At 35.2% G+C, this 24958-nt stretch overlaps 1 protein-coding gene across 4 annotated transcripts in view; it reads right to left on the reverse strand.

The window, feature by feature from the left end:
• The window catches only part of TMEM117 (transmembrane protein 117), a 589216-nt gene that overhangs the window by 140362 nt on the left and 423896 nt on the right, over positions 1–24958 (reverse strand). The window lies entirely within an intron of this gene.

The following is a 24958-nucleotide window of genomic DNA, read 5'->3' on the forward strand; positions in this document are numbered from 1 at the left end:
ATAAGCAAGTTATTTAACCTTTTTGAGCCTTAGCTTCTTCATCTGAGTTAATGATAAACCACTCCCCTTCAGTTATTTACTGAGTTAATCATGTGAAGTGCCTATAAGATAGCTCCATAAATGATTTCTGTTTTATAGACATTATTGATTTTTTAAAAAATTATGTTTTAAGATGGACCAAAGATCCAATATGTATTAATGTAACTTGTATATACTCACAATTTAAAAATCTATTTTAAAAACCCAAGACATAATTGGATAATGTCCTGTAAAGGACATACTTATCAATTAATAGAGATTATAGAAGAAACATGCTATATAAAGTTCAACGTGCCACTCACAATTACAAGACAATATTTTAAAAGCAGCTTGCTAAAAAAATTTGTCTCTCTTTTTACTTGTGGAGTCTGATTAAGATGCTTAAACCTCAAGATTTATGCCCATCTGCCTCTCCTCTTGCTGCCAGGATCTATGATTTGCACATGGTTTTCCACTGTGAAACTAGTTGGGGTGGGAAGGAGTGAAGGATGGTTTTAAACAAGACAGAACAAAACTAATCTCCATCCGTAAACAGATTTGTTTTTCCCTTCTAAACTCATGTAGTCTGAAGTACATGTTGGGGCGAATGATAACCAAAGTAACCAACTTTAAAATAATTTCATGACTACAGCAATTTCCTCTTATATTACCAAATAATAAATACTGTATGTTTCTATTTGTTTTTGTATTTACCACAGAGGTTAATAAGAGATGATATTACCAATGGATTACAAATAGAGCATATTAGAAAATGGAAAGTTATTTACTAGTATGTACTTTTTCTTTGTAAGTATGAATTACAGCATCCTTTAGGCACAACTTCATTTGAAATCACAGTTTCTCATCATGAGTCTTTGTACTTGTGCACCCGATGGCTGAGGCAGCATATGAGGAAAGGTTTAGACTCCACTTAGCCAGAGGGCAAGTCAAACAAATCACAAGTGAGTCTGTAAGACACAATCTCATTACCATAAAAATTACCACTGTAAATGCAGTGGTAACTCAAATGGCTTAAGAGCATGTTTTCTCACCTTTCTCTAACCTGCAGATATCTTTGGGAATAATGGCCTTAGTGGCCAAGGCCAGTCTTCTGGACTGAAGAGCTAAGTGTCATGGAAAGACGCTTCTTGTACCATCAGACCCTAGGTTGGCCTGGGAGCTGCAGGGAAAATGTCCACAGACAATTCTGACCAGTGAAACCAATCAGCAGAACCTAGTCAAAGGAGGTTTCACATGGTGTTCTAAATGTTCTCAGATATCATATAAATCTTCAATTTTTTTCATGGTGGTTTTGTAAATAAGAAACAATTGGTTCTTAACTAAAAATTATTACATAAACTGATGTCCTTCATTCTTCAACTCATCAAATAGCACTAGTGCTAAATGTGGGCCGGGTTACAAACAATTTTATAATGAGTTTTTATTGCTTTTTAAAAACACATGTTTCAAATGCTTTTTCTCTAATTCAAATACATAATTTTAATTCAAAAAGGGTAATTCTATTTTTAATATGACCACTGTTATTATTTACTCATTATAACAACAAGGATGCACAGAAACATTTAGATAACGTGTCTATTTCAGTGAACGCCACCACTTACTATTCCTTGTGGAAGATATTTAATTGCCTGCTAAAGTTGGAGAAGTCTTGTGTAACTTTTACCGACAATCATCCTCGTGACCATCATCATTCCCAAAGATCAATTTAACGTAACTCCGTGAAAGAAGTCCATATCTTCAAGAATTTCCTGGAAAGTGTTAAGATAGAAAGACAAGTAGTTTCCCAGTGAGACTATAAAGACTGAGAAACTTTGCTTTGAATCCTGACTCAGTCCCTTTTGAAACCTTTACAATAATCATATTAAACATGTTTTTGAACCATCTGAGATTCAGTTTCCTCAACTTAAAACTGGGGTTATAATAACTACATCATAGAGTATGGTGAAGAGTATGTGAGATAATTTATGTAATTCACACAGCACATTGTAGGGACTCATACTGTAGGTTGCTATGTAGCCAGAACATTTAGGATAATGCTCGCCACTTCAATATCAAGAAAGCTCACTCCATTAGAGGAGCTGCTGTACCTCCTATGCAGTTTAGTAAGAAACAATGACTTGGGAAATGCTAAAGGGATAACAGAACACTAATATGAAAAGTGAAGTACATTTTTATATTTTACTCAAATGTTTTGTATACAAAGGCAGAAATACAACACAAGCCACAAATCAATAAAATTAATTTAAAATTATGAATCTGATATTTTATATTTTTTTCTTAATCAATCCTTGACATCCATGTTGACTTTATGCTTACAGCACATCAATTCAGACAAATTTCAAATGCTCAGTAGCTATATGCAGTTAGCTCCTGTATTAGAAAATGCACATTAATGAACATCTGACTGAATTTATCAATATTCATCTCAATGTTCCAGCAGTCTCTGGACACAGCCACAACTACACATTTGCTAATTCTGTAAAGTTTATATGTGATTCTCAAGGATAGCTATATTCTCCACTGAGATGACTTAAAAGAAACTCTGACTATTGAATTGTGAAAAGCTTTCCAAAATAAAATGTAATTACAAATGTTGTGAACCAATCTTCAATGTTTTTTCAAAAGAGTTTGAATAAATATAGATTCTTTAATTTAACAAGGTTGATTTTTCTTCTGTTAAGAGTTTAAATAACAGAAATGTCAAAACACTCTAATCTTTTTTTTCCTGGTGATGCTTTAATGTTAAAAATATTTCTCTAGAATACACACCATATGTCATGAGGGAAGGAGAAAAAATGTTTTCCATAAGTGAATGAAATTTTATAATCAGCCATATGAGCTACAAGTCTTTTAAACTCTTGAAAGACATAGAGCAGCCATTATTCAATGAGGCCATGGCTGCTCATTATACATAGACAGTAATTACCTAAGGTAAGAGGAACTAATGTCAAAAATACATAAACACATTTTTTAAATGTAATAGAATGAATAGGGAGGTTCGTTTATGCTTTGGAGGGGTTTGTATGATCTAGCATCAAAAATTATATAAAAATGCCTTTTGTTGATAAAGGCACACCTAATGCTTTGGTAGCTACTGAGTTGAATTCAAAGCTAAGCCAAGATAAAGAAATTCCTTGGAAAAAGATAATTAAGTCTCTATTATGAAAAAAGGTAATTTTCAAACTATGTTCTGTCTTCTCATAAAGGTAATAAATATTAATAATCTCCAGGTTTCCTAATCTATTTATTTTAATTATACTGGATTCATATTATTCTAAAGAATACTACTGAAATTAACAAAGTTATGACTTAACAGCAATGAGTTCAGAAAGATTATGTCACAAATAATTCTGGCAAAAGCCAAAAATGTATGTGCATAATATATACTTCATTTAAAAATAGAAACACCATATTTTCACATAAATTTCCTCCTTATTGCATATGATATATTTTTGTTCCAAGAGGGAAATGTAAAATAATCTGTGTCTCCTGCATAATGTGTTTTATTTAGGTGTAGCACCAGAGATATGGGTGTCAAGTGGGATCTATGTTGGAGTAGTTGATTTGGCTTTAGGATGCCAAAGGTAGTGATTTACAATGAAATCTAGAAGGCAATTTGCCCCAGTACCAGTGAAAATTCCGGTCAGGACAGAATGTTTTATGTAGAGAAGAAACTCGAAATCAGATATTAGTAGCAAATATTGTTCCAAGCTACCAGTCTTTTGAAGACACAGCTCTAGCAAGTAGTTGAGGATATGACAGGCAAGGTCCTTCCTCTACTGAAGATGGCTAAAAGGACTAGACATTGTATCAAGATCTGGATTCAAGACAGAGCTCCAATACCAAAACAGAATGGTAAAGACAAACAGCAAATGGGGTGTACACTCATATAGAGAGAGACAGTCAGTATGTCAAAAGGGTGAGAAGAATCAGCAAATGGATAGGAGTGCAGACGCCTTAAGCACATAATATTGAGCCCAGGGCAGCAGGACTACTTCTAAACCACCGTAAGAGGAAAACTCTTCCCATGGGTGTGCAACTTCTCCTTCTCTCTCCCTCTTTCTTCTTTGCTTGAGTGATGTGTTCTGCAATAACCTAGCATATAGGCTATTTGAGGATTCAATGAAGTCACATACATATAAACATCTAGTATGCAATAGATATTTCATAAATCCTGTCTTCCTTTATGTGAAGAAGGGTTAACTAGGAGGAATAAAAAAGTCATTTTTTAGGGTCAGCAGGGGCCCAGTCACAGACCAGGAAAAGAGAAGGCACTAAGCATAGAACCAGGCTATATGTGTAAATAATGGCCGAGTTACAAACCCTTTTAGAAAACACTTAAAACCAAACAAACTATCATTATATACTGAGACAGGAAAAATCAATAACCTGTAGAAACAATTGCACATTTTTAAAAAATAATGCTGATGCTTTAAGGTATTGATTTCTTAAAACAAACATTTCTTTGATTATCCTAAATAATGCTATTCTCAGAAACAGAAATCAAGTAAGATGAAAGCCCATGTTATTTTATAATTTTAATTGCATCTGCAAACACTTTTTGGGGTTTGTGACATCATATCAATTCCTATTGCATTATATTACTACTGGCTATACCTTTCATCATAAAACCCAAGAATGCATAGTAATCTATAGCAGTAAAATTCCACATTGTATAAATCTACATCAAAATTCACATGAAATATCCATGTATTATTTATAAGAATAATTTCATCTTGTGAATCTGATCAAATTATAAATGATGAGATGAAACCTGAAATGGAATTTAACTTTATTAAAACATGTGATTGCATATTTCTTCCTTCCTTCATATTTAAAAGGTTAAAACATGACATTTTGGGTCCACATTCAATAGTAAGTAGTTTAAGTACAATAATGAGATTCCATATATCTGACCAACAGGGCTTTAAATACTGTGGGCTGGATGTGATGACAATCAAAAAAAGCAGAAAGGCAACAAAAAAGTAGGAAAAATCTTGTTCCTTCCAACATATATACATTGTTTTATATACACATATGTGCAAATATAAAATTTTTATATAAATTTAGATATACATAAATTTATATATAACCTTATTCTGTGGGTATGTGTATATGTGTGCACATAGTGTGTGTATATGTGTTTATATCTGTTTATTTATTTAAAGTTTTACAAAAATGCTGGCTACAAATGATGTTCCTAACTAGTATTTTTAGTAATGTAAGGAGCTATAAATGACTTATATGAATATTTTAATATAAAATCTGCTTGAAGATATGAGGAATGGTCTGGATTGGCTTTCTAAGTCAGATTATTAATAATTTGTTTCACTGAACAACAATCCTATAGTTATCATCAGTGTCCAGTAATGACATTCTCTTTCTGAAATATGAGGATTGTTTTCCAAAATATATTTTCCATGTTAAAAAATATTTTTAATTGCTAATAGTAAAACACAGAAAAGGGTATAGCAGAAAATGAAATTATCCCTCCAGTAATGCAGTGGTTGATTTTTTGCCAGTATTTTGTTATTCTTTGGCACTATTTTATTCCTGTTTTCTCTATAGCTATGCATCTATATGTGTATGCATGTGTCTGTGTTATCGAATTGTGATCCTACCATGTCCAAGTTTATGCCCTGCTTTTACAATTAACTACTTACATTGTGGATATTTGTAAGAAAAATCAAACACAGTCATTCAAATGCACTCTCTTACAGAGCTGTGTAATACTCCATGATATCTATTTACTTGGACTTGTTATTAGACATTTAGTTATTATATGTCATATATGTCACTGTTATATGTATTATAAATCCTAGTCAATATCTGGTACTTTCTTAAGACATGCTCCTAGAAGCAGAATAATTACTGAATCAAGGGTATGACTATTTTATGGATATTTTCCATATTATAAAATTTATTTTTTGAAAGGTTGATTCAAATTACACCCTAGAGGTAGAGTATGAGAATGTCTACTTTTATCTAGTAAAAACTGTTTTAAAATCTGGGCTAATTTGATGATGAAAATGGTACTTAGAGTTTTCATTTCATTTTGTATGATCAATAATGAGGATTTCATTTTGTATATTTAGAAATCCTTTCTATGCATTTTTCTGTAAACTGTCTACTTTATAGTGTTCTTCTAATTGGTTGATTCTTATCTACTGAAACTATTAATCCTCTTCTTACTAATTAAAAACAACTTTCTACCATGTCAGTCATTTTTAATTTTGCTGATAACTATTTTCTGTCAAGAATGTATTTTTTTATGTAGTTCAATATATCAATCTTTTTACTTTTGGTGATTTTTCCTTTTATGCTTAGAAATCTTTTACAATTCTCAACTACTCACACACATGCCATTCTAATCTATATTTCTTTTTTATTTTTTGCTTCACAGTAGTTATTGCTATCATTGAGTTGGTTAGCCTGCTTCTATTTTTTTTCTTTTTTTGGTCAAATGAGGTGAAGGGTAAAAAATGATGATCAAACTTGACTTTTTTCCAAATAGATGATTTTCCAAGTTTCTCTATTGAAGACAGAAATGTTCTCTGCAGTTTTGTAATGTTTCTTTGAAAGAGAGAGAGAGAGTGAGTATGTGTGTGGGAATTATCAATATAGCACAGCAGCTTTCATGCAAGTTCTGAAGTCACATTGGATTTATAACTGGCTTTACCACTTACTAGTGTTTCACCTTGACAAATCATCTAATCTTCGTATGCCCAGATTTTCGAAGTGTAAAGCATGGATAACAATAATGTCAGCTTCATTATGATGTGAAAATGGCATAAACTAATCACACAAGGAACCTAGAGAGCACCAGCTCACCTGCTGAGTCAATCGACCCAATTAAGCAATCCTGGATTCTAATCTCTAGATTTGGCTGTGGGAGAACAGAGCTCCTTATAATCCACATCTGAAATTCAGCATCTCTACCATGTGGCTTTCAATTTGGGGAGGCTCATATAGGGTCTTTTCTTACCCTCTGTCTACCTCAGCTTTAGGATTTTGAGTGGATTACTGATCTCCTTTCAAGATGTTCGCTTAGGATAGACTGAACTTTGCATAAATCATAAAAGACCACGTTTTAAGTTGATCATCCTGAACATCCCTTCAAATATGGTGAAAATTTTAGCAGTATTTATCCTGTCTCTTGATTCTTGCACCAATACCATAATGTTTTAATTTTTGATTGTATAATTAAAAAAAAATAAATCTAACAGGTTAAATATGTGCTCCCTCCCACACACACTCCCCCTATTCATTAATGTTTAATTAGTTATTCTTTTCCTGTGTTTTGACAGGTGATTACACATAAAGTAGAAAGATAATGTTAGAAACATACCATTTTAAACCACGGTCCAAAAATCCACCTGGTTTATAGACATTTGTGTTTCACACAGGAGTAATATTTCTTAGTTAGAAGGTTGCTTTTTTCCTTTTCTTTTTTCTCCTCTTTCTCCTTTCTGTTCGTCCTCTTTCTCCAACCTCTTCTTCTTTTCTTTGCTAAATAATTAATAACCACAACCATAAAATCTTACTTCAGAAGATTTATTATCCTCATTTTTTCTGTAGTGAAATTTTTACTGGACAGGAGTGGGACTGACATGTCCATACTGCCCTTTTAATGCCTCCTCTGTGTCAAAAATATCCTGCTAGGTACTTTTCACAGTCCTGTGGGGAAAACGGAAGCTCAGAGGGTTCAATAAGGTGCTCCAGGTTATGTAACTGATAAAGGGATTTCATCCCAGTATAAATCAAACCTGTGTAAACATCAAAGCCAAATCCTAAACAACTATTCCATAAGACTCAACCAAGGGATGTGAAAATGAAGAGGATGGAGCCCTGATTACATAATAGGGATTGGGAGCAGACTTCATAAAAAATGACATTCAAGCTGAATCTTTGCTTTTTGTTTTTGTTTGTTTATTTTTGAGACACAGTCTCACTCTGTTACCTATGTTGGAGTACAGCGATGTGATCTCAGCTCATCGCAAGCTCCGCCTCCCAACTTCAAGCGATTCTCCTGCCTCAGCTTCCTGAACAGCAGGGATTACAAGTGTGTGCCACCACTCCTGGCTAATTTTTGTATTTTTAATAGGACGGGGTTTTGCTATGTTGCCCAGGATGGTCTCAAACTCTGGGCTTAAGTGATCCGCCTGCCTCAGCCTCCCAAAGTGCTGGGATTACAGGTATGAGCAACCAGGTCTGGCCACAGGCCGAATCTTTAGATATGGATAACGTTTAATAGGTGGGAAAAAGGGGGAAAGACCTTGTAGGCAAGGGAAGCGCATGATCAGAGTCACCAGAGATGAAGCATGCAGCAAGCTTCTGAAACTGGGAGAAGACTGTAGATAAATTGAAGCATTGATATGTCAAGAGATGAAAAAAAGGTTAGAAATGAAGGATGAGCTAGATGCTGTATAGCCTTGAACATTATGCTAAGAAGTCTGCAATTCTTTTTTCTTTTTGCCTTTAAGTAAGGAATCTGGAGTAGGGAGTAATGGAGGAGGAGTGGGGTGATCTCTGGGTAGGAAGTTAGCATTAAGATAGTAATAGTTTCTAAGAGTGATCTGATCCAGTCCACATTTTAAGAAGCTAATGCTGAATGTTTTTGTTTGTTGCCTATTACTTTGTGGCCTCTGACATTTTTGTCTGACATATGTAGAGGTAAATAAATGACTAAATATTTTCCTTGACCACCAAGGGTACAGAGCTACTAACTCAAAGACTAGTTAGGACTGTTGGTAGATTCAGTGTCAGTTAATAAGATAATTTGATATTTCCAATTAATCTGTGGTTTCGGTTATAAATTAATCCAATATATAGTTTTAAAATCCACCTTACATATAAAGTAATGAGCTATAAAATGTGTCCTCAGTGATCTAGGACAGTGGTCAAACTACACTTGGCCTCATGTTGCTATCACAGATGATTAAACGCTGGTTCTCATGAAGCTAAATCTATCATCTTATAAGCTACCCTTAGGATTTCTCAATATAAAAAAAGCATCCAACCTTAATGGCCTTAGAGGCCTTTAGAGGCCTTAGAGGCCTTAAATACCAGTGTCCTGAAGAGGCTTTGAAAGCAACAAGCTTTCACAGCTCATAAATTGGCATGACAGATCTGTCAGTAACCACATTTTAAATGCCTCCCTGGGATTTCAAGTTTCCATTTTAGAAGACCTGTTTTCATTTTATATCCTGTTAAATTATGATGGTACTTCAGCTTTTTCCTTTAATAATGGTGTAAATCTATTTGAAAGATGAATCGCTAGGCTTTGTAGTGCATCCATCAGAGGTGTCATTCACTCTGGAGTACTGGCCCTCAACCCTACGACATCACTGCATCTTGGACAAGATGATATATACTGCTGAGTCAAGACATGAACCAGAGCAATCATGTCACCAAGAACCCTCTCGCAATATTTATTTTTATTTTTATTTTATTTTACTTTAAGATCCGGGATACAAGTGCAGAACACGTAGGTTCGTTACACATGTATACGTGTGCCATGGTGGTTTGTTGCACCTATCAACCAGTCGTCCAGGTTTTAAGCCCCACATGCATTAACTATTTGTCCTAATGCTATCCCTCCCCTCACCCCCAACAACCCCCACTGGCCCCAGTGTGTGTTGTTCCCTTCTGTGTCCACGTCTTCTCATTGTTCAACTCCTACTTAGGAGCGAGAACATGCAGTGTTTGGTTTTCTGTTCCTGCGTTAGTCTGTTGAGAATGACGGCTTCCAGCTTCACCCATATCCCTGCAAAGGACATGATCTCATTCCTTTTCATGGCTGCATAGTATTCCATGGTGTGTATGTACCACATTTTCTTTATCCAGTCTATCATTGATGGGCATTTGGGTTGGTTCCAAGTCTTTGCTATGGTAAATACTGCTGCAATAAACATACGTGTGCACGTGTCTTTATAGTACAATGATTTATACTCCTTTGGGTATATACCCAGTAATGGGATTGCTGGGTCAAATGATATTTCTGGTTCTAGATCCTTGAGGAATTGCCACATTGTATTCCACAATGGTTGAACTAAATTACATTCCCATCAACAGTATAAAAGCGTTCCTATTTCTCCACAGCCTCGCCAGTATCTATTGTTTCCAGACTTTTTAATAATAGCCATTGTGACTGGTGCAAGATGGTATCTCATTGTGGTTTTGATTCGCATTTCTCTAATGATTAGTGATGTTGAGTTTTTTTCATGTTTGTTGGCCACATAAATGTCTTCTTTTGAGAAGTGTCTGTTCACATCCTTTGCCCACTTTTTGATGGGGTTATTTTTTTCTTGTAAATTTGTTTAAGTTCCTTGTAGTTTCTGAATATTGGACCTCTGTCAGATAGGTAGATTGCAAAAATTTTCTCCCATTCTGTAGGTTGCCTGTTCACTCTGATGACAGTTTCGTTTGCTGTGCAGAAGCTCTTTAGTTTAATTACATCCCATTTATGAATTTTGGCCTTTATTGTAATTGCTTTTGATGTTTTAGTCATGAAGTCTTTGCCCATGCCCACGTCCTGAATGGCATTATATTGCCTAGGTTTTCTTCTAAGGTTTTTATGGTTTTAAGTCCTACAATTAAGTCGTTAATCCGTCTTGAGTTAATTTTTGTATAAGATGTAAGGAAGGGGTCCAGTTTCTGTTTTCTGCATATGGCTAGCCAGTTTTCCCAGCACCCTTTATTAAATAGAGAATCCTTTCCCCATTGCTTGTTTTTGCATGGTTTGTTGAAGATCAGATGGTTGTAGATGTGTGGTGTTATTTCTGAGGTCTCTGTTCAGTTCCATTGATCTATATGTTTCTTTTGGCACCAGTACCATGCTGTTTTAATTACTATAGATTTGTATTACGGTTTGAAGCCAGGTAGTGTGATACCTCCAGCTTTGTTCTTTTTGCTTAGGATTGTGTTGGCTACACGGGCTCTTTTTTGGTTCCATATAAAATTTAAAGTAGTTTTTTCTAATTCTGTGAAGAATTTCAATGGTAGATTGGATGGCAGTAGCACTGAATCTATAAATTACTTTGGGAAGTATGGCCATTTTCATGATATTGATTCCTATCCATGGAACCCTCTCAAAATCTTGACCATATTTGGAATTTTACCCATTGTATGGATTCTAGTTGTTTGCTAATTCTATCTCCTGCAGACCTCAGCCTAGACAAATAAACATGTAACTTTGATATTAGTAGTTGTATACCACATACACTTGAATACAAACCTCTAAAACACACACACACACACACACACACACACACACAAAATCCACCCAACCTTTCCCTACATTAAATATCTCTATTTCCTCTCTTGCTCCTGCTCTGCTATATGTGATGCCTGCTCTGCTTCACCTTCTGCCATGAGTAAAGGCTCCTTGAGGCCTCTCCAGAAGCTGTGCAGACATCTGCACCATGCTTCCTGTACAACTTGCAGAACAGAACTAATAAGAAGCAGCCTAAAAAAATGAATAAGCCCCACCACACACACACACACACACACACACACACACACACAAAAGATGAGCCTCAGCCGAAGGAGATGCTGGGTCATTTTTCTTCAGGACCATTAACCTCAAAGTCGAAGGCAGAGGCCAAAACTCTGGCTCTGGTTAAGACACAAACAGTGGATAATGCCAATGAGAAATTCGGAAAACCCCCAGAAAACCAAAAGAAGCTCTCTGACAAAGATACGGCAATCATCAAGATCCAAACCTGGTGGCGGGGCACCCTGGTGGACCAGGCACTGTGGCACACAGCCCTCAGCACCTGGATCATTCAGTGCTGATGGCAGCTGATACCATCCGGGATTCTGGAGATGAGGCAGTGGACGGCACTGGAGGCCTTCTCACGGGAGGAGTGGGCAGCAGTCACACTGCAGTCCCTGACCCACATGTGCCACATCTGCCAGTGCTAATGCCACATTCTCAATGCTGTCTGCATCATCCAGGACGACTGGAGGTGCCTCTGTGTTTCCTGGAGGCTCATCAAGGTTTGTTACAGAGTGATGGCCAACCACTGCCTCTTGAGCTGGAGATCTTGAGGAATTGGCCGGGCTTGTCTGCAGCCCCATGTGGAGAAGGACTCCAGTCCTTATCTAAAACATCAAACACAGAGACTGTGTTTGATGAGAAATGTCTGCCACAGGAAGGAAAGTTCAGAGTACAGATCAGTCAATTAGCCAACCCCAGGAAGCATCATTCATGTTTGGTCTATGTAAATGGTATACCCTCCCCAACACTGGGTATAATGGAAGGCTGGGGGCTGATAGTGATGGCAATGACATCAAAATCTCCAGAAATTCACCCATCTGGGTCTAGTTGCTCAGGGTTTGTTTCCTGATTCACACAACTGAGAGGAGTCTACCCATCCCAAACCCTGTGATCCTGTCTCCCCGCCCAACTGGGGGCTATATCCTCATACTCGGCTTCTGAGTCAGAATCTGAGACCCAAACTGGAAGCTGTTAGCATAACCCAAGCCCTCATTCTCATCTCAAACCCTATCTTTCCCTTGCCCTCAATCCCCAAATGGAAGCTAGAACTCAATTCCTTCAGACCAGCCTGGCATAGGAGGTTCCACAGGCAAGGGGGTGGGAGAGAGACCATTCTGCTGCCAGCCCAACCCTCTGGTGAGTGTCAGACCCCAGGCTATCACAGCACCCTCTCCCCAGGACTAACCTCTTCAACGACTGGTCCAGGCAGAGCTGGCTCCTCTGAAAGTTCCTTCCTGTGAAATACTGCCCCCTGGTGTGGGGTTGGGGCACAGGTAATGATAAAGGGCCAATTAAGAGGTCAAGGTTTGTGCTGCTCTGATGATCAGTGATGCTGAACATGGTTTCATACATCTGTTTGTCATTTAGCAAAAAACAATGTAGAGTATATTTCAAGATACTTAGAAAATTTTGAATGTTGTCACCACAAAGAAAGGATAAATGTTTAAAGTGATGGATATGGTAAATACTCCAATTGATCATAATATGATGTATAAAAGCATTGAAATATAACCTTGTACACCATAAATATGTAAAATTGTAATATCAATTATAAATTTAAAAATAAAATACGAAAAAATATATCCTTGTTTCTCTGGCATTTAAAAACAAAGCTTGAGTATAAAAGAATGTGTATAAAATGTTGCCTTATCATCCTGTTGCTATCTCCCCCCTGAAATTTTTCCTTAATTTAATCAGTGATATTATAACACAGTAGCACCATTATTTCCTAACAGTATAAAGTTCAGCTAGTTACTACCATACAGACTTCGCTTTTGAGAGAGAAAAGTAATGATCTGAAGATACAGATTGCAGCAATAATACAAGTGAATTGTAATTTGAAGGCCTAAATACCACTGCTGTGAGCAGAAATAGGAGTTTTGCCTATGCCAATGCGTTCTATTAAATGGGCTGAAGACTGCCTGGCATACTCTTAAGAGTGCCAAATTTATTAATGAGGCAGTGTTGGGTATCTAAATGCAAATCAAAAACTCCCATTCTCCCTCCTCTGCCTATATTTCTTGAGATGATTAAAAATAACCACTGCTTCTGAGTGACTGTCACTCAAAACTCTGTGCAGGATGCAATAGATGCAGGGCCCAGAAATGTTTTTAGACCATCAAGCATTGGCTCACTGGAAGGTGCTGAATAAATTAAATCACAAATATAAACCCCAGGTTGATATGTTTGAACTTCTCAGCAAACATTCTTCATACATATTTAATTGCTCCATTGAGACTGTTACTGTTTGGAGAGGTTCCAGGCATTAACTCCATTCCATTAGTAAGCTTGCAGGGTGTCTACTTCTTAACCCAAAATGATTGATTCTATAAATGCCTTTCCACTGACTGACCTGAACGCTAATTGAGTTTGTGTATAGATTAAAAGAAAAAGTGTGTTTTCAGAAAATGTTCAACATATATTGCTGTCACTTAAATTCCTTGTAGCAGGAGAAAGTGGCACGTCTAAATGATGACACTAAACATCTTATCTGAACTGGCTTTTTAAAACACAGTGTGCAGCAAATTAAGTTACAATGCTAGAAAAAAGTAGTGAAAAATACAGTTTTCAATGCAAAAGCAAACAGTCTTCTTTAAGAAGAGCATAAACATTTGTGGACATATTAATGCCTCATTCTGGCAGTTTTCAATTCTCCTTGTGGTTAATGTATTTATTGTAAGAAAACATAAATTTATTTTATTCTATTACAGAAAACTAAAACCCAGAATATCTTATTATTTAGTTCTACTAGGGAGGGAAAACTAAATGTATCTTAAGATCTTTTACAAACATATATCAAAATAGTAAAGTGTCCATTACTGTACTTTTGAACTCCTACCTTTATGCATAGTTCATAAAAATAAGATATACTTAAGTAATGGTAATGTAATGTGACTCAGCTTAAGAAACTGAGCTTATAATTCTCCTATTTATTTATCTCTTTGTTAGTCTGTAGATGCTGATCAAATTAAAATTCTTAATGCTCTAACCTTATTTAGAACAAGTAAAATTAGTTTTTAAAAAGTGATGCATCTAATAATTGTTTTGGATAATTCCCATATGGAGTTATTTTGATGCTAAGTACATTGTATATAAAATGTATTTCTTTTAAATGGTCATTTCTGACCAATAACTGTAGGATAATTTGGGATTATAGAAAGTTCTGTTTTCCTGACTGATTTTTTCCTAACAATCATTCTAATGTCCACCATGAGCACTCTCTTTAGTCATCTTACTATACTATCCAGAGTTCTCAGCAGCATTTTGTTAGTTGCTACCTAAGCTTTTTCCTTAAATAAGTACATTGAAAAACAGGCATACAAATAGGAAAGGAAGTGAAATTGTCTCTGCTGATGACTTGATCTTTTTTTTATGTGCTTTTGTTATATATTATATATATTTGTTTTATGTGCTTTTTGTTTTATATATACACACATACACATATATTAAGTTTCATTTTATGTGCTTTTGAACTTTATACAAAAGGCATTGTACCAGGAGCACTATTTCACATGCAGTTTTTTATACACGACATTATATTTTCTTCATCCATTCATGGGTTGATGGTACTTAGGTTTCTGTTGGTTCTGTATCTTTGCATTTGTAAATTGTGCTGTGATAAACATATGTGTGCTGGTGTCTTTTTGATATAATGACTTCTTTTCCTTTGGATATGTACCCAGTAGTGGATTTTGCTGGATCCAATGGTAGTATATATAGAAAATACTAAAGACTCCAACAAAAAACCGTTAGAACTGATAAATGAATTCAGTTAAGTTGCAGGACATAAAAGCAACACATAAACATTAGTAACATTTCTGCATGCTAAAAACAGACTATCTGAAAAATATTTTTTTAAATCCCATTTACAATAGCATCAAAAATTAAAATACTTACAAGTAAATTTAACCAGGAAGATGAAAAATCTGTATGTTGAAAACTATAAAATACTGATGAAAGAAACTGAAGGAGAGACAAATAAATGGAAAGATGTCTAGTGTTCATGGATTGGAATAATTAACAGTTAAAATTTTCATACTACCCAAAGCAATCTACAGAGTCAAGGCAATTGCTATTATAATTCTAATGGCATCCTTCACAGAAAGAGGAAAAAAAACAACTCTAAAATGTGTATAGAATCACAAAAGACTCTGAATAGTCAAAGCAGTCTTGATCCAAAAGAATAAAGCTAGAGGTATCACACTACCTGATTTCAAAGTACACTACAAAGTTATAATAATCAAAATAGCATGATACTAACATAAAAATAGACACACCAACCAATGGAACAGAACAGACAGCCTAGGAATAAGCCAACCAATTTATAGTCAATTGATTTTTGACAAAGAAGCCAAGAACACACAATAAGGAAATGCAGTATCTTCATAAGTGGTGCTGAGGAAAGTGATATCAAAATACAGAAGAATAGGCCGGGCGCGGTGGCTCAAGCCTGTAATCCCAGCACTTTGGGAGGCCGAGACGGGCGGATCACGAGGTCAGGAGATCGAGACCATCCTGGCTAACACGGTGAAACACCGTCTCTACTAAAAAATACAAAAAAATTAGCCGGGCGAGGTGGCGGGCGCCTATAATCCCAGCTACTCGGGAGGCTGAGACAGGAGAATGGCGTGAACCCGGGAGGCGGAGCTTGCAGTGAGCTGAGATCTGGCCACAGCACTCCAGCCTGGGCGGCAGAGCGAGACTCCGTCTCAAAAAAAAAAAAAAAAAATACAGAAGAATAAAATTGGACCCTTATCTCACCCCATATACAAAAATCAACATAGAGTGAGTTAAAGACTTAAACCTAAGGCCTGAAACTTATAAAACGATTAGAAGAAAACACTGAGGAAAAGATCCATGACATTGGCCCGGGCAATGATTTCTTGTATACGATCACCAGTTGCCTAAAGACAAAATAGACAAATGAGATGACATCAAATGAAAAACCTACTGCATAGCCAAGGAAATAATCAACAGAATCAAAAGACAATCTATGTAATGGAAGAATATATTTGAAAGCAATATATTTGATAAGGGGTTAATGTCTAAAGTATATAAAGAACTCAAACTATTCAATAGCAAGGAAAACAAATCTGATTAAAAATGGGCAAAGGACCTGAATAGACGTTTATCCAAAAAAGACAAACACATTAGTTTACCTAATGTTGAACTGTTTTGTGTTGCTAGAATAAAAATTATTGGATTATGGGGGGGGGGAAATACATACAAATGGCCAACAGATATACAAAATAAAATGCTCAAAATCACTAATCATTAGTGAAATGCAAATTAAAACCACAGTGAGACATCACCTCACACCTGTTAGAATGACTATTACCAAGAAGACAAAAGATAAGTGTTGGTGAAGATGTAGAGAAAAGCAAGTCCTTGACGCTGTTGGTGGACACTATTGGCAGCCATTTTGAAAAACCATGTGTAAGTTCCTCAAAGCACTAAAAATATAATTACCATATGATCCAGCAATTCCAAGTCTGGAGATATATCCAAGGGTATTGAAATTAGTATGTCAAAGATATATCTCACTCCCAAGTTTATTGTAGCATTATTCACAATAGCTAAGATATGAAATCAACCTAAGTGCCTATCGATGGATGAATGGATAAAGGAAATGCATATACATACAACAGAATACTATTCAGCCTTAAAAATGAAAGAAATTCTGTCACTTGACAACATGGATGAATCTGGAGAACATTATGCTAAGTGAAATAAGTCAGGCACAGAAAGACAAGTACTGCATGGTCTCACTTATGTTTGGAATCTTAAAAAGTTGAACTTGTAGAAGTAGAGAGTAGAAGATTGTTGTTGCCAGAGGTGGGAGGGTGAGAGGTGGATGGGGAAAGAGAAGATGTTAGTCAAAAGGTACCAAGTTTCAGTTAGGAGGAATAAGTTTTAATCATCAGAATGACACAGCACGGTGACTATAGTTAATAATAACATATTTTATATTTCAAAATTTGCTGAAGGATTTTTAAGGAGACACTTATCACATCACATCATAAAGAAATAAGTGTGTGAAGTGATAGACATGTTAATTTGCCTGATTTAATGATTCTATGATATACACGTGTATCACAGCACCACATTGTACCCCATAAATATATAAAATTATTATTTGTCAATTAAACAATGTTTAAAAAGGATAACTGGTTTGAAGGCATTTATACTTTAGTTATTACTTATTTAAAATTAGTATTTAATCTAATTTTTATATATCTCAGGACTGTGTAAACTCCAGATTATAATAGTGAAGAGAAATCTATCCAGAGTTTCTCAGGTATAGCTTTCTAATTGAGTCTGTCGTTAAAGTATACAAGATAATGACCTACTGACCCATTTCCAGATATTCTGTAAAGACATTAGTTCTATTCTGACCTAAATCTAATAATGCTATCATTGAAAAGATAACACACAAAGAAATACAAGAGAGATTCAACAATCAAAGATCAGTAAACAGGCAACCTACAGAACAGGAGAAAATATTTGTGAACTATGCATTTGACAAAGGTCTAATATCCAGCATCTATAAGGAACTTAAACAAATTTACAAGAGAAAAACAACCCCATTAAAAAGTGGGCAAAGGACATGAACAGACATTTTTCAAAAGAAGACATACATGCGGCCAATGAGGATATGAAAAAATGCTCACTATCACTGATCATTAGAGAAATGCACCATCAAAACCACAGTGAGATATCACGCAAGTCAGAGTGGCTGTTAATAAAAAGAACACAAACAGATGCTCACGAGGTTGCACAGAAAAGGGAAGACTTATACATTGCTGGTAGGAGTGTAAATTAGTTCAACTATTATGGAAAGCAGTATGGTGATTCCTCAGAGCTAAAAATGAAACTACCATTTGACCCAGCAATCCCATTACTGTGTATATACCCGGAGGAATATAGTTCATTCCACCATAAAGACACATACACACAAATGTTAACTGCAGCACTATTAACAATAGCAAAGACATGGAATCAACCTAAATGCCCATCAATGACAGATTGAATAAAGAAAATGTGGTACATATATACCATGAAATACTATGTAGCCTTAAAAAAAGAATGAGATCATGTCCTTTGCAGGGATGTGGATGGAGCTAGAGTCCATTATCCTTAGCAAACTAACTCAGGAACAGAAAACCCAATACCACATGTTCTCACTTACAAGTGAGAGCTAAATGATAAGAACTCATGAACACAAAGAAGGGAACAAGACAGTAGGGCCTACTTGAGGGTGGAGGGTAGGAGGAGGAACAAGAGTAGAAAAAATAACTATTGGGTACTAGGCTTAATACCTGGGTGATGAAAAAATTTGTACAGCAAACCCCCATGACACGAGTTTACCTATATAACAAACCTGCACATGTACCCTCGAATCTAAAATAAAAGTTACAAAAAAAAGACAGATTATCTGGGAGTTGACTGGAAAACATGATGAGACTTGAGGAGAACGTTAAATATTCACAAAGAGATTTCTGAACTCCACGCAGAGCAAGAAGGAAGAAATAGAGTCACTGGTGGAAGAACAGATTCCTAACAAAAATGTTAACTATATTTTGTAAGTAACATAAACTTATTCTCAAATTTAAACAGGAAAGAGAAGAATAGCCAAGCAAATTCTGAAAAAGAAAAAAATAAATGGGGACCAATCCTCCAGAGGTTAAAATATTTTATAAAGCTCCACTGATTAAAACAATTTAGCATGCATAGAAAGATTTTTAAAAATGGATCTATAGAGAAGACTAGAAAGTCCAGAGATTAGTATATAATGGCAGTGATATATCAAAACTGTGGGGGAAGATGAATCATTGAACAAATCGTTGTGGGACTACTGTTTTGCCAGCTTTAAAATATCATGGAATGTTTCTTACCTCATACCATATGACAAATTCCAGATGGATCAGAGGCCTCAACACACAAAAATAGAGGCATAAAACTACCAAAAGAAGCCAAAGAAAACACTTTTCATAACCTTGGAGTAGGACAGTGCTCTAATAATAACAAATTCTTGAAGTCATCAATAGAAAGGTTGATAAATTTGATCACATAAAAATAAAATATTTCTGCATGGCGAAAAAGTACCCACTATCACAAAATAAAAATAAAATTACCAATCTCATTCAAAGTAAGAAAAATACAAATTAAAACAACAAGGAATCACTATGTCTTTTTAATCTATCGAAGACAAGGATTAAAAATTTTGATATTATACTGTTTTGGTAAAAGTGTCTGACAAAGCATGAATTATCAGATATGGTCAGCCCTTCTTATGTGCATGCTCCACATCTGTGGATACAATTAATGTCAGATCAAAAATATTTGGAAAAAAGCATAAAAAACAACACAATAAAAAACAGTACATCTAAAAAACCAATAAAGTATAACAACTGCTTATATTGTGTTTTACATTGTATTAGATATTATACATAATCTAGGGATAATTCAGCGTGTAAGGGAGGATGTCCATGGGTTATACGCAAATACTAGGCCATTTTATACAAGGGACTTGATCATTCACGGATTTTGGTATCCACAAGGGTTCTGAAACCAATTCACACAGATAACAAGGGAAGACTCTAATCCAATGCATGATTCAATAGTGGGGAGATTTGGTACAACTTAGAAAAGCAATTTGTCAACACCTATCAAAATTTAAAATGCATATTCCCTTTGGCCCAAGAATTAAATTTCTAGGAACATACATATAGCTTCATTCAAGTGTGAAATAATATATGTAAATCGATATTCACTGCAAACATTTGAAAACAACTTAAATTGGTATTAATAAGGAAGTGGCTTAACAAATTATGTTTTTTTCTATAAAATGTGGAAAGATCTCCAAAATATATCATTAAATGAAAAGAGTTGTGCAAAATAGTCTCTATGACCTACTCCCATAATATTTATATAAAAGAAATAAAAGCGCATTAACATATATATGTCTATAAATACACATATACATACACACACAAACATATACATACCCATTTCTTAAGTGATAAAAAAGAAATTAGCCACTGTTTCTGGGAAGAAGTGTGGGTAACTGGGAGATAAGGAGAGGATGGCAAAGACCACCAATTGTTGTAATATCTGTTCCCCTCTTCATCCTTAGAACAGAACACTTGATTATTCAGTAAGTGCGTGGCACTCACGCCAGGGGTAGGCGTGTGACTAGATTTGAGCCAACAGCGTATAAATGAAAGTCATATGTGCAACTTCTGGGAAATAGCCTTAAAAGGAGAAAGAGATATGTTCCTTTCATAATGACCTTCCTCCTTCCTACAAACTGTAATGTGAAGATTCAAACTGGATTTCAAGCATCTATTGTGACCCATAAATTAGAATGGCAAAGACAGCAGTGCAGCAAAATATAAGGAGGTTGGGAATCTATAAATCATGCAGCAGAATACATGGCCCAATTCTGAACTTTTTAAAGGTCGCTGTTGCTGTTAGGTTTCTGTCACTCTCAGTTAAATGGAATCCTAATATAGCAGGGCAGTCACTTTTGCCCAAATACCTTTTAATTTCGTCTGATTTTTTTTCATTTGCATGCATTTTCCATTCAAAAGTAATTTGTGTATGTTATTAAATAACATAATAGAATATGTTACTTTATCAAATGGAAAGCAGAAATTATCAGTATTTATTTGGCATATATCTGCATCAAAAATGATCCTTAAAACCGAAATACTGACAAAGTCATATGAAGTAATATCTCAGCCACTTGGAAAGATAAAGAGTAAAACAGTAACTATCTTTTTTTATAACAGTCTTTAGTGTATGAGAGCATGTGTATGTGCGCATGTGGGCATACGACTATATCCCGTGATATTAAATATCTGGCATATAAATTGTCATACTGGTACCATTGACAAGTGTTGATAGGACATTATGGACAACAGAAAAGATGCTACAGGCATGAAAAACATCAAATGTCCTAATTTCCATTGTGCACTTCTGAAAACAATATTCTGGTAAATTTGATATCTCCCATTAGAAAGTTTCTATAACTGAATATTGAACAAATTTGGACTATATTGGGTGAATATGGAGATCACTAAGAACCAACATGGGTTTAAGAACAGAAAAGTATATAAAAATAACAATTTCTGTGCTGCTAAAAGGTTTAATTTCGATAAATAAGAGTAATATTGTGACAGGAACATCTTAATTTCAGTGTATTTGATAAAATTTTCTGATAGAACAATCTTTAATGCCACAGGTACAGTTGTAGCTTGTTGAATTACCATTCCCAAAAAGTAACAAATAGTAAGAGTTATGCTGTATACTTGCTGGGAGCACTAATAAGTTGCCAGATCTGTGTTCAACCTTGTTCTGTTCAACATTTTCACCCATTATTTGAATACACACTGAGAAGATATGTTTATGAAATTTGTGACTAATAAAAAGTTGAGAAGCATAATACCATGAAAGACAAAATCACAAAGCTGACTGTGAAGAGCTAGAAATTATAGTCAGAAACTAGAATAAATAAGGAAATATATTTAACAAAGGCAAATTAAAAACCCTACACTAGGACTGAAAAATGGAGAAACCTATATTAATGTAGATATTTCTGACAATAAGCTCAATTTAAATGCACAATATATCATGATTGTCACAATAATCTAAAGCAACTTCAGGCAGAATTCAAAGAAATACAGTATCAAGCAGAAAGGATAACGGTACAGAAGAAAAGATCACATGTGGTGTACCATGATCAATTGAGTGCATTTGTCTTAAAAGATAAATTGATAAAAATGTCTAATCAACTAATTGAAACCAGTTTAGTTTGTTAGTACAATCCAGGATTGAATTGGTTCTTTGAACACCACAGATATTTAAAAACAAACAAACAAACAAACAAACAAACAAAAACCTTTGTCTTTATATACTGTAAGAATTCCCATTGAAAGGGGAGATACAATTGGGTTGAGTTTTGTTGTTGTTGTTTGTTGTTGTCGTCCTTTAGGGACAGGGTCTTGTTATGTTCCCCAGGCTGGAGTGCAGTGGCTATTCACAAGCACAATTATTGCACACAACACTCTTGAACTCCTGGCCTTAAGCCATCCTCCTGCCTCACCCTCCCAAGTAGCTGGGACTAGAGGCACACATCATTATGCCCAGGTAGGTTGAGTTTTTCATAGCCATATACATATATCTATTTATATATATAAATAGATACAAAATATATATTTTATATATAAATATATATTTATTTTATATATATTTCATAGCCATATGTATAAATATATTTATTTTATATATTTATATATTTATATATTTATATATAAATTTATCTATAAATATTCATATATATTTATACATATATATGAAATGCCTTGATTTAGTAAAATCGAAACACATTAGTAGCCTGGTTCTCCCCTCCCTCCTTCCTTCTACTTTTCCTTCCATAAAGTTTTACTGAGAGTTTACTATTATGTACAACTAAATTGACATTTAAGATACAAAAATCAGTTTGAAAGCTCCTCCCCTTATATATTTACAACATTTGTAAAGATACTTCACACGAAAACTAGTTCATTAAGCAATGCTTCACCCTCTTTCCTACGCTCAACCCTTTTAACTTTTCTAATTAATGCTTTGTTGCAAAATACACAAACACACACACAAACACTTCTTCTTATCTGTAATTTCCTCACATTTTTTTAAGAGATGTGAGAATTTAATCGTCTCAGTGGTGAAGTCAAACCATGATGATATGTAGAGAAAGAATTACTTTCATGGCTCTTTTTTCTCATGATTCCATTAGTGAGTTTTAGTTTCCTAAAACTCTTCACAGAGCAGTGCTGAATAAATGTCTGCAGATATCAGTTTTATTGAGTACATTCTCAATGCACACAAAATAATATTTCTCTACATGCATAATGCAAATGTATTAACTTATTTTCCACTGGTACTATTTAATCTGTGCCCTGATGTAATGGGGCATTCATTCATTTATTCAACAGATACATATCTAATACCTATTGTATGTCATGAATTCATGAATTATATCAGATAATGATGATTAAACAATCAAAAATAGCTACAGTCCCAGTCTTTTTTTTTTTTTTTTAATTGAGACAGAGTCTGACTCTGTCTCCCAGTTGGGAGTACATTGGTGGGACCTCGGCTCACATCAACCTCCACGTTCTGGGTTCAAGCAATTCTCCTGACTCAGCCTCCCAAGTAGCTGGGATTACAGGCACAAGCCACCACGCCCAGCAAATTTTTGTATTTTTCGTAGAGATGGGGTTTCTCCAAGTTGGCCAAGCTGGTCTTGAACTGAGCTCAAGTGATCTACCTACTTTGGCTTCCCAGTGTGCTGGGATTACAGGGGTGAGCCACCACACCTGGCCTGTAGTCCCTGTCTTAAAGGAGCTTGCAGACAAATGGGGGATATATAAACAAGTGTAAATTACAATGTAGAATATGTGCTGTAATAGAAAAGAATGATATTCTATGAAAGGAAAAAAAAACCTATTTGAACAATGTCTGGGGGTTTCAGAAGCCTTTACTGAAGAAATGATGTCTGTCATGTCCCAAAGAATAAGAAAAACTAAGCAGATGAAAGGTGAGTGTTTTAAGCAGATGTATCTTGAAACTTCTGCTTCAAGTAACGGGGAACTAGGAAACAGATCAAACTGCTTGCTGAAAAACTAAAAGGCGTGCATAACATATAGAAAGAATATTCTTTAAAAATATCAAAGATCACGCCTGTAATCCTAGCACTTTGGGAGGCCGAGACGGGTGGATCACGAGGTCGGTAGATCGAGACCACCCTGGCTAACACGGTGAAACCCCGTGTTAAAAATACAAAATACAAAAATTAGCCGGGTGCGGTGGCGGGCGCCTGTAGTCCCGGCTACTCGGGAGGCTGAGGCAGGAGAATGGCGTGAACCCGGGAGGCGGAGCTTGCAGTGAGAGGAGATTGCGCCACTGCCCTCCAGCCTGGGCGACAGAGCGAGACTCCGTCTCAAAAAATAAATAAATAAAATAAAAAAATAAAAAAATTCAAGTACTAGTAATATTTCAAACACATCTATTGAGAACATGATATAGTTTACTGAGAAACATTAAAGAAGACATAAATAAAGGAATATGTATCAATATTCAAAGATTGGAAGGTTCATAATTCTTAAAATGTGAATTCTTCACAAATTGATCTATAGTGTCAATAAAATTGTAGTCAAAATTCCAATTTTATTGTGGAAGTTGATATGCTGATTCATAAAATTAAATGGAAAAATTTTTAAAGTTAAAATTAAAGAACCAAAGAATTATGAAGATATTCTTGAAGAAGTAGAACGAAGGGGCAGGAACTACTTCAACATATATATGAAAAAATAAAAGTTTACTTCTGCTGCAACCACTTAACACCAGTTGTAGACT

This window comes from Trachypithecus francoisi, unplaced genomic scaffold (genome assembly GCF_009764315.1).
Source record: "Trachypithecus francoisi isolate TF-2019V2 unplaced genomic scaffold, Tfra_2.0 Lachesis_group11, whole genome shotgun sequence".
Lineage (NCBI taxonomy): Eukaryota > Metazoa > Chordata > Mammalia > Primates > Cercopithecidae > Trachypithecus > Trachypithecus francoisi.